Genomic DNA, 12,466 nt, shown 5'->3' with positions numbered 1-12,466 from the left:
GGTTTGAGTCCACACTGAGCAGACCGAAGGCCAAGGGCATGACTACAGCTTAACCTGATGACTGACTCTCCTGTGTAGTTACAAGCAATGTAGTCTTTGATTATTTCCAGTTCCACGACAGAATTAAATAAAATAAAAATGACCCATCAAAACCTAACAGCACATACTATCCTAAAATCAAATAATAAAAACTATTTCTGTTAAGATTGGGAACTAATCAAGGATATTCACTATCACCATTGTTATTTTCGCTGATTGGGAGGTTTTAGAGATGCAGTAAGACAATAAAATATAATAATTGATATAAATATTAGAAAAGAAGAGATAAAACTATTGCCTTTTCCTAATGATGTGGTTTTACATATAGAAATCCCAAGACACCAGTAAATAAAACACAAAACAATTAATAAAAAACGTGGGTTAGGTCACTGATATGTGATTCATATACAAGAATAGATAATTTTCTCTATTTTATCAATAAGCGCTGAATAAAGAAAATAGAAAAAATTGCACTTATATTAGATACAAAAACTATGAAATAGGAATAAGTCTTAAAAGAAATGTACAGGAACTATATGAAGAAAATTATAAAATCTTATCAAATGACATAAAACAAGATGTGAACAAATGGTAAGACAGACTATGTTTATAAATAAGAAAGCTATATATTAAGAATGTCAGTTTCCCCTAAGTTAATATAAATTTGATAAAATTTAAATTAGAATAAAAATGGCATTTTTAAAAATCTCTTGGGAACTGGATAAAATTGTCTGGAAGTTTAGGAGGAAGAATAGCTGCCTAACAATAGCCAAGAACATTTTAAAAACATAGATTAGCAAGGGAAGGACTTTCTTATCTGAAAAACTATAAAGTCTCTTAATTCAAACCAATATGGCAGTGGCACAGGAGTAAAAAAATAGACAAATGGACCAAAATGGAGCATAGAAAGGGACCTCACCATCTAAGAGAATTAACATGTGAAAAGCCGGTATTTCAATATGTTGGGAGAAGTTAGGATGATTTAATAAATACTATGAGCAACTGTTCATTTGAAGAAAAATTGACTCATATTACACCACATACAAATAAAATTTCAAGACTCTTTAATGACATAAAGGAAGAAAATAAAGCATAATAAAAACTCTGCAAGAGAATGTTAGGAAAATAATCTACAGTGTAGGGATGGAAAATACCTCAATCAAGACTGGAAACCCAGAAGTTGTAGATGTATTTAAGTATGTGTGTGTATATTTTATCTATCCCAAATGGCAATAATCATATGAAGGATGCCTGAACTTACTAATAAGCAAATTAAGGCAAATTAAATTTGAAATATCACTTTATATTTACAAGACTGGAAAAAAATGTTGAAGTCAATAAAACCTATTGCTGACAGCGATCCAGAGAAAAAAAAGTAATTTTAGTAATCTAATATATTATAAATTTCCAACAAACAAGGAAATTCTCCTGTATAACCACAATACTGCCATCCAATTCATGAAAACAATGTCGATATATTACTACTGTCCAATCCATAGACTACATTCAGGATTCACAAGGTGTCCGAATAATGTCCTTTATAGCAAAATGATCCAGTGCATAATCGTGCTGCATTTAGCTGTCTCTTTAGTCTGGAACAGTTAAGTTTTCCTGACTTTCATATCCTTGGTACTTTTGAAGATTACGGGCCAGTTATTTTGTAGACGGTCTTTAAATTTGGATATGTCTGATACTTCCTCATGAATAGGTTCAGGTTATGCATCTTTGGCAGGAACACCTCAGAAGTGGTGCTGTGTTCTTCTGGTTGTATCCTTTTAGGTGGCATGTGCCTGGTATTTGTCCCATTACTAATGATGTACGCTTTGATTGCCTGGTTAATACGGTGTCTGCCAAGTTTCTCCACTTGTTTGTGAAGTTGTACTTTCTCACGTTGTAGCTGATAAATATTTTGTGGAAGGTATTTTGAAACTATGTAAATTGTCCACTTCCCTTCAAATTTTCAATTTAATTATTTGTTTGTTTATATCAGAATCTTAGTTTCCTGGCTGCTAAAACAAATACCATGCAATGGGTTGTCTTAAATAATGGAAATTTATTGGCTCATGGTTTTGAGGCTAAGAGAAGTCCAAAATTGAGTTATCAGCAACGTATAGCTTTCTCTCTGAAGACTGTGGCATTTTCAGGCTGGCTGCCAGCAATCCTTGGTCCTTGACTTTTCTGTCACATGGCAATAAAAGTGACAATGTCTTCTTTCTCTGCTGGGTTCCGTTGACTTCCAGCATCTTGCTCTTCCCAGGGCTCACTCTCTATGCCTGAATTTCATTCTGCTTAAAAAAGTATACATTAATCCAGATTAAAGTCCAACCCCAATTGAGTTGGCTACACCTTAACTAAAAATAACATCTTCAAAAATTCCTATTTAAAATGGGTTCATACTCACAAAAATGGGTTAAGATTAAGGACTTTTTTTTTTGGTGTGTGTGTGTACATAATTCAACCTACCACAATCGATATGAACTCATGTTTCCTATTTTATTCAGTGGGTTGTAACTTGTCATGATCATTATTTATTTTGACGTTCATATTGTAACCAATTTGTCAGTGGAAGCCCTCTTGAGATACCTTTTGTGTTAACGTGTGACCCCCATTCTTTGAGTACTTCCTTGCTTTCTGGCACAACATAATGTTCTAAGGCCATCTTTTTATTTACTTTTCCCTAGCCCTGAATCAGCCATTTCTCCAAAGGGTCCTGACTCCTTATATGGGAGAATGACATTTAGAAACCAAGATCTAGGAATTAGGTATGCCCATTGATTTTGGGATGACATAGCTTCCAGACCAATTAGTGGGCAGAGTTAGGGAATATTTGTATGTACATTACACACACACACACCACACATCTGTTAATTTCTGTATTTATATATCAAAAAGTATGAGTTAACATCAATACCTCCATTTCCAATCCAATAACACAGGTACAATCTAGTTTATTCCTTTTCTATCATCATTTAAAAGTTTACTTAAATTTATTTTGCATTTATTTATTTGTGCGAATTTAGGATAATAAATTTTTAATTTTATCTTTTTGCTTCAGTAAACATTTGGCATCTTCAAGCAGCGTCTGAAACAAAAATTTAAAATTAAATATTTATCATTAAAAGAATATAAACCTAAATAAGTGTCAAAGAGATTTAAATACTTTAAACTCTCAATTATTTTTGTAAGTTTGTAGAATTTATACTTTTGAAGTTGTTAAGGTATAAAATTGCATGGAGATATTTGGGACACCATTTATTTAGTTATTCGATTACACCCTCTGTGTGTAACCAACTTCTCATTCCTGCTACCATAACCAACCTGTGTGGATACCCTCCTCACCTGACCTGTGCTCTGACCTCCCATCCTAGGTTTCTCCTCCAGGGGGCAGCCTTCCTCACCCTGCTTGGACTCCAGCACCCCAGGCTGCCTTCCATAAGGCTGGGTCCTTCCACCTCCTTAGGCAGCTTGGGCTAAGCTGGGCTGCCCCCCCTGCATAGACGTCCCTCTTACTCGCCTCAGGTTCCAGCAGTCTGCTCTGGACCACCACGGCTCCCCCTTCTTCCTCCTCCATCTGGGGTAGATGCCTGCTTTGCTTGGACTCATGTCATAAACTTAGGACTTAACTGTTCAGGAAGGGAAGGAAAAGGAATGGAAGAGAAATAGTTAATTTGTTTTTAATCTTCCTTGGAGATATAAATTTCCTCCTAAGTACTACTTTAAGTGCAACTCACAGATTTTAATATATAGTACTTTCATTGTCATCCTGTTCTAAGTAGCTTATAATTTTCCCTATGATTTTCTGTTTAACCCAAGTGTTTTTCATTTATTTAAAGAAGACATTATTTTCAGTCAAAATCCGTGTAAAAAAGAAATCTAAAAGTCATTTTACTTGTTTTCCCTAGGTGTCTTTTAAGTGCCAATGATCTTTTTCTGGCTTAACAAAGAAAGTCAACAAGTATTTCTGTCTTTAAGATGCTGATTTAAATATTACCAGGGCAACACATATAAAACAACCAATCAGCATTTTAAGCCTTTTAGAGATTAGGAACTATTTCCCCAGAGTATAACAGCAGCCTCTGAAGTCTGGATGTCTTACAAATCTTTGGTAGATTGTTAGACCAGTTTTATGATGCAGAGTATTCTGTGCTTTTCTGATTACAGGGGAAGTGGGAATATTTTCTCCTTATCTTGAAAAGACTTTTCACCAGCAGTTTGAAAAGCTTTTAGTTTTTTAAGGCTAAATCTTAAAATATGTGGAAAAAAAAAGTTGGATCTGAGAAGCCCAAGTATTTTAATTAGCCATCATTTTGTAGTATGATATGATAGTATTTATAATATATAATATGTAAATATCATTATATCTATATATGGGCTTCCTTGGCAGTCTGTGTGTGGGCCATTTTTATTTTGTGTAGGATAACACTTTTTATATCTCTATCAGTTTCAGCTTATATATTTATTTAAGATTAAAATATTCTGTATCTTTGCTTGCTTTTTTTTTTCCCCTCTGCTTGGGCTATCAGTTTCTGAGAATGGTGAGTTAAAAGTCTCCAAGTGGAATGATTAATTTATTTCTTCCCATTGTTCTGTCAGTTATTGTTCCATATATTTAAATTTTTTCTGTATATTGTTAAACCTACATTGTTAAGTGCATATAGGTTTATGATCATTATATCCTCTTGAACTATTGTTCCTAATACCAGTATATAATATCCTTATTTCCCATATGATGTTTTTCACCTTATATGTTCTTTTTTTGTCTAACATTAAAATTGCTTCACTGGATTTCTTTTGGTTCATATGTAGCTAGCTCATCTTTATTCATCCCTTTATTTTATTATTTTTTTCTTTTAAAATTTTAACTCATGACCTGACTCATGAACTAAAACAGTAACAATTACACCTCCCTGTGTGCTACTCTCCCATCCTCTTCCCGTGCCTTTCCTCAGACATGATCACTAGACTGAATTTTGTTTTTCATTTCCTTGCTTTTAAAAATATGTATATCAAAAAATGTATATGTCCCAACAGCATATTGTTTATTATTAGCTGATTTTACACTTTAAAAAAAGTTTATCATGTTGTATATAGTCTTCTGGTACTTACTTTTATCCTTCAACATTATGCTACTCAACTTCATCCATGTTGTATACAGCTGCCATTCATTTATTTTCACAAATGTATTTTGCCCTTTGAGTATATCACCTTATCAAAGTGTTTAAAATTGTTTTTTGCTATTACAAATAGTGCTACCTGTGACCTAGGGTTCAGGGGCAAGAGGTTTTCTTGGGTACACACTTAGGAGTGGAATCACTAAGGCATAGGCTATGCAAGTGTTCAACTTGACAAGCTGATTTTGTTTTGTCCTTTTAATCTGTCTACCTATCATCCATCTGTCTATCATCTATCATATCCATCTATCCACCCATCCATCTCTATCTTGGCTGCTTACAAAAAGTTCTATGTAATCATCACTTTATTTTCAATCTGTCCACATCATTTTAAGTGTGACTTTTGTGATTAATATATTGTTGAATTTTTTTCTTTTTCTTGCCCAAACTGAGAATTTAATTTACATTTGTTATAATACTATTATTTAGAACTTATTTTTGTCATTTTGTTTCATGTTTTCTTTTCTGTTTAATATATTTTCTTTTTCTATCCTTCTAGCCACCACACCTCCCCACTTACACGAACTTTCCTGCTTGCCATTGGATAAAGTTTTCTTCTGCAGGTTGGAAAGTTATACGTCCTATTTTTATTCTTCTGATAGTTGTATTAATTTATTAAAACCAGTAATATGTCTTGTTTTCTTATGAATTTCTTAATCTTTCCCCAAACAGGTCTAATAACTTAGAATGCTCTATCTTACCTCTTCTCTCTTACCTGCACTATGGTTTCTTTTTGCCTCCCCTTCCATGTCTAGAATTTTGTTTCTGTATTTTTACATTTCATATATTTCATATATTTTGTCAGTCTTTTTCAGATGGGTGGATAAACCCAGGCTCTGTTACTCCTTCTTGGCTAGAAGCAGAACTGACAGAGTAGTTGTGTTTTTATTTTTGATAAACTTTTAATTTTGAGAGAATTATGGATTCACATGCAGATGTAAGAAATAAAACAGGGAGATCAAGTGTATTCTTTACCTAATGTACCCCAATAGTAACATCTTGTAAAACTATCATACAATATTGCAACCAAGATATTGACAACAATATGGTCAAGAATAAGAACATATCCATCTCCACAAGGATTATTCGTGTTGCCCTTTTGTAACCACACCCACTTCCCTTTGGCACCCATTCCCTCCTTAACACCTGGCAACTACCAATCTTCTCCATTTCTAGAATTTTGCTATTTCGAGAATGTTATATAAATGGAATCATACAGTATGTGACCCTTAAGGATTGACTTTTTTTTTAACCTAGCATAGTTCTCTAGAGATCGATCTTGTTAGTTGCGTGTTAGTTTGTTTCTTCGTTGTATTGTTAGTTAGTATACAATGGTATGGATGTACCACAGTTTGTCTAAGCATCCAGTTTTGGACTATTATGAATAAAACTGCTAAAAACAATTTTTGTGTGTGTGTGTGTGAACATGGGTCTTCATTTCTCTAGGATAGATGTTTAAAGTGCATTTGCTGGGTAATTGTGTGGATATTTTAAAAAGAAAAAATCAAACTGTTTTCCAGAGTGGCTATACCATTTTACATTTCTACCAGCAATGCATGAATGATTCAGTTTCTCTGTATCCCTGCTAGCATTTGGTGTTGTCACTATTTTTTTTTAATCTTAGCTGTTCCGATAGGTGAGTAGTGATTTTTCATTGAGGTTTTATTTTGTAATTTTCTGCTGGCTTATGATGTTGAACATCGTTTTATGTGTTTACTTGCCATTTGTATATATTCTTGGGTGAAATGTCTCTTCATGTCTTTTGCCCATGTTCTAATTGAATTATTTGTGTGTTTTTATTTCTAAGTTTTGAGAGTTCTTTATGTATTCTAGATATGAGTCCTTTTTAGGATATGTGGTTTGCAAATATTTTCTCCTAGTCTGTAGCTTTTCTTTCTATGCATTTTAACATTTTGATGAGGTCCAAATTATGGCTCATGCTTTGGTGTCAGTTTAGGTAAGAACTCTTTAACTAGCCCTAGATTCCAAAGGCTTTTTCTTTTTTCTTTTTTTTCTAAAACATTTATAGTTTTACATCTTATCTTTAAGTACATGATGCATTTTGGTTAATTTTTGGGTAAGGTGTGAGACTTAGGTTGAGGTTTGTTTGTTTATTTAGTTATTGCCTATGGATGTCCAGTTGTTCCATTACCATTTGTTGAAAAGGCTTTCTTTCCTGCATTGAATTACTTTTGCACCTTTGTCAAAAACATGTTAGAAATATTCATGTGGATCTATTTCTGGGTTCTGTTTCATTGATCTATGTTATCTGTCTCTCTGCCAACACTGTACATAGTATATTTTGATTACTATAGCTACATAATAGATCTTGGAATTGGGTAGACTGATTCCTCCCATTATTTTCTTCTTTTTCAAAATTATTTTAGCTATTCTTGTTTTTTTTAAATTTCCATATAAATTTTTAAATAATCTTGTCTATATTTATAAAAGATCTTGCTTGGATTTTGATAGACACTGCGTTAACCCTCTATATGAATGTGTGTAGAATTAACATCTTTATTATGTTGAGTCTTCCAATTCATGAACATGATATGTCTTTTCCTTTTTTTAAGTCTTCTTTGATTTCTTTCATTAGTGTTATATAATTTTCTTCATACAAGTTCCAAATATGTTTTGTTTAGATTCATAACCAAATATTTCTTTTTTGAGTGATTGAAAATGATAATGTGTTTTTAATTTTGGTGTTTATGTATTCACTGCTATTATATAGAAATACAATTGATCTTTGTATATTTATCTTCTTTCCTTTGACCTTGCTGAAATCACTTACTGGTTCTAGGAAGTTTTTTGTTTGTTTGTTTGTTTTTTTGTTAGAGTTGTTGGGATTTTCTACATGGACCATCATATCATTTGCAATGAGGAGAATTTTATTTCTTCCTTTCCAGTCTTTATGCCTTTGAGTTCCTTTTCTTGCCTCATTGCACTTGTTAGAAGTCCCACCACTATGAAGAAAGAGAGTGGTGAGAGTAGACACATTTGCTTTGTTACTTATTTTAGGTAAAAGCGTTCAGTCTTCCACCATTAAGTATATTGTTAGCTGTAGGTTTTTTGTAGATGCTGTTTATCAATTTGAAGAAGTACTGCTCTATTCCTATTTTTCTGAGCGTTTTTATAATGAGTGAGTATTGTAGTTTGTAAAATGCCTTTTCTGCCTAGGTTGATATGACCATGTGCTCTTTCTTCTTTAGCCTGTTAGTATGCTGGAGTACACTGATTGATTTTCAAATATTGAAACAGCATTGCATCCCTGGAATAAAATCCACTTAGTCATGGTGCAAAATTCTTTTTATGCATTGCTAAATCTCTTTTGCTATTATTAAGGATTTTTGTGTCTATGTTCATAAGAAATATTGGTCAGTTGTTTTATTTGTACTATCTTTGTCTGATTTGGGAATTAGGGTAATATTAGATTCTAAGAATGACTTGAGAAGTGTTACTTCCTCCTCTGTATTCTAGGAGTGATTGTGTAAAATTGATGTTAGGTTTTCTTTAAACATTTGTTAGAATTCACAGTGAAACCATCTGTACCTGGGTATTTTTTGTTGGGAATTTTAAAATTATAAATTCAATTTTGTTAAATAGTTATAGGACTATTCATGTTATCTCTTAGTATTGAGTGAATTGTGACAGTTTGTGTTTTTCAAGGAATTGGACCATTTCACCTAAGTTGTGAAATTTACAGATGTAGAGTTTCTCATAGTATTCTCTTATCATCTTTCTGATGTTTACAGGGTCTGTAGTGGTATCTAATTTCATTCCTAATATTAGTAATTTTTGTCTCCTCTGTTTTTTCTTATTTGTCAGTCTTGCTGAAGGTTTGCCAATTTTATTGATTTTTTTAACATGAAAGAGCCAGCGTTTTGTTTTATTGTTTTTCTCTATTTTTTCCTATTTTCATTTTTATTTATTTCTCCCCTTATATTTATTATTCCCTTACTTCTGCTTGCTATGGGCTTATTTTACTCTTTTTTTGCTAGGTTCTTGAGGTAGGAACTTAGATTATTGCTTTGAGATTTTCCCCTTTTCTAATGTATAATTCTTACAGCATTTAGTGTTATAAATATCCCTGTCAGCATTGCTGATATGTTGTATTTTCTTTTTTAATCAGTGCAATGTACTATTTATTTCCCTTGAGACATACTCTTTGGTCCATGGATTATTTAGAAGTGTACTGCTTTGTTTCAAATTGCTGCAGATTTTCCTGTCATTGGTTTCTAGTTTGGTTCCATTGTGGTTGAAAAACATACTCTGATTAATTTCAATTTTTTTTAAAATTTGTTGAGGTTAGTTTTATGGTTCAGTATATGTTTTGAAACTAATGTGACTTCTGCTGTCATTTGGCGGAGAGTTCTATAAATATTGATTAGATCCTGTTGGTTGAAATCATACAAAGTAACTTCTAAGATAACAAAGGAATGAGGTTAGAAATCAAAAACAGGAATAAAATTTGAAAATTTACAAAGCTGTGGAAATTAAACAGCACTAAAACATACAATGGGTTGAAGAAGAAATCACAAGGGAAATTAGAAATACTTGGAGATTAATGAAAACAAAATCACAACACAAGAAAATTTATGAGATGCAACAAAGGCATTGCTCAGAGAAAAATTATAACTATGAATGCCTATATTACACAAGAAAGACCTTAAATCAATAACCTAACTTCACATCTAGAAGAACTAGAGAAAAAAGAACAAAGTTAGCAGAATGAAGGAACTAGTTCAGATTAGAATAGAGGTAAATGAAATACAGAACAGAAAAACAATCAAGGGAATCAACAAAAACAAAAAGTTGGTTCTTTGAAAAAAATCAATGAAATTGACAAAGCTTTAGCTTAATTGACCAAGAAAAAAGAGAAAATATATAAATAACTAAAATGAGAATGAAAATGGTGACATCACATCGACCTTACAGAAATAAAAAAGGATTATAAGAGAACACTATGAACAATTGCACAACAAAGCTTAGACAATCTAGATAAAATTGAAAAATTTCTAGAATCACACAAATTACCTAAACTAGCACAAGAGGAAATAGAAAACCACAACAGACCTCTGACAAGTAGAGAAATTGAATCAATAATGAAAAAATTTCCACCAAAGAGATGTCCAGGACCAAATGGCTTCACTGATGATTTCTACCAAACACTTAAAGAAGAATTATCACCAGTTCTTCTCAAACTCTTCCAAATAATTCAAGAGTAGGGAACACTTCCTAATTCATTCTGTGAGAACAGCATTACCCTAATATCAAAGCTTGATAAAGACACCACAAGAAGGTAATTATAGATCATTTTCCCTTATGAAAATAGATGCACAAATACTTAACAAAATACTGGCAAACTGAGCCCAACAGCATATTAAAAAGATTATATACTGTGACCAAGTGCGACTTACCCCAACAATGCCAGGGTGGTTCAACATACAAAGAAACAAAACAAAACAAATAATTGACACTATACACCACCTAAATAGAATGAAGGAAAAACCCATATGATTATCTCAATAGATGCAGAAAAGGCATTTGACAAAATCCAACACCCTTTCTTGATAAAAAACACTAAGGAAGCTAGGAATAGAAGGGAACTTTCTCAACATGATGTAAGCCATTTATGAAAAACCTACATCTGACATCACACTCATAACTTTTGCCCTAAGATCAGGAACAAGACAAGGATGTCTGCTTTCACTACTGCTGTTCAATATTGTACTAGAAATTCTAGCCACAGCAATTTGATAAGAGAAATAAATAAAAGTTATCCAGATTGGAAACAAGGAGTAAAACTATCTCCATTTTCAGACCACATTATCTTAAATATAGAAAATCCAAAGCAATCCACAAGATAAATACTAAAGCCAATAAATGAATTCATCAAAGTGGCCATCCAATATCAACACACAAAAATTAATTGTGTTTCTATACACTAGCAATGAGCAATCTGAAGAGAAAAATAAGAAAAGCAATTCCATTTACAACAGCATCTAAAAAAATAAAATATCTAGGAACAAATTTAACTAAGGATGTGAAAAACTTATACTGAAAACTACAAAAAACTGTTGGAAGGACTTAAAGAAGACCTAAATAAATGGCACGACATCCCGTGTTCATGAATTGCAAGACTTAATGTTGTTAAGTGTTGTTAAGATGTCAGTATCACCCAAAGCAATCTACAGATTCAATGCAATCTCTATCAAAATTCCAGCAGCCTTTTTTTTTTTTTTTTTTTTTTGCAGAAATAGGGACGCTGATCCCCAAATTTATATGGAATTAAAAGGGACCCTGAATAGCCAAAATAACTGAAAAGGTTGTAAGTTTTTGCTTCAACTGTCTAATTTTTTAGAAACCTCAGAGGACAAGGAAACTCTAGCCATATTTTTGTTTACTATTTATTTTTTCTTTTCTGATGTTCCAAGTTTCCTCTTTTACTGTTTAATTTCTATCTAGGGTACTTCTTTAGATAGTCTTTTAGGGTAGGTCTGCTGGCAGCAAATTCTCTTAGCTTTTCTTTGTTTGCAAATATCTTGAATCCCCTTAATTTCTGATGGATATTTTCACTGGGTATAGGTTGGTGGGTTAAACAGTTCTTTTTTTTTTCAACAACTGAAACATACTGTGTATTTCCTTCTGGCCTCCATGGTTCTGGCCTCCATGGTTTCCTTTTCTTTCTTTATTAGAGAAGTTGTAGGTTTATGGAAAAATCTGCATAAAATACAGAGTTCCGATATACGCCCTGTCCCACTATTAATGTCTTGCATTAGTGTGGTCCATTTGTTACAGTTCATGAAAGAACATTTTAATAATTGTACTATTAAGTATAGTCCATTGTTTACATAGGATTCACTGCTGTTTGTGTTGTATAGTCCTGTTTTTTGTTTTTGTTTTCAATTTTTATTCTAGTAACATATATGTGTGTAACCTAAAATTTCCCCCTTTTAACCACATGCAAATCCTCCATGTTTTCTAATGAGGTTTCATATTTCTCTAGATAGCTTTCAAGATTCTTCTTCATTTTTATTTTTTAGAATTTCAATTATTATTGCTTTAGTGTGGACTTCTTTGTGTATATCCTATTTGGGGTTTACTCAGCTTCTTGAATCTGTAGGTTTATGTCTCTTATTAAATTTGGGAAGTTTTAAGCAATTACTTCTTCAAGCATTGTTTTCAACCCTTTCCTCTTTCTTCTCTCATTCCTGGGCTCTGGTGATATTAATCTTGTGCTATATTAGATCTTTTAG

The sequence above is a fragment of the Choloepus didactylus genome, chromosome 3 (genome assembly GCF_015220235.1).
Source record: "Choloepus didactylus isolate mChoDid1 chromosome 3, mChoDid1.pri, whole genome shotgun sequence".
In the NCBI taxonomy this organism is placed as follows: Eukaryota; Metazoa; Chordata; class Mammalia; order Pilosa; family Megalonychidae; genus Choloepus; species Choloepus didactylus.
The sequence above is the reverse complement of the archived record's forward strand: the minus strand, read 5'-3'. Positions refer to the sequence as shown.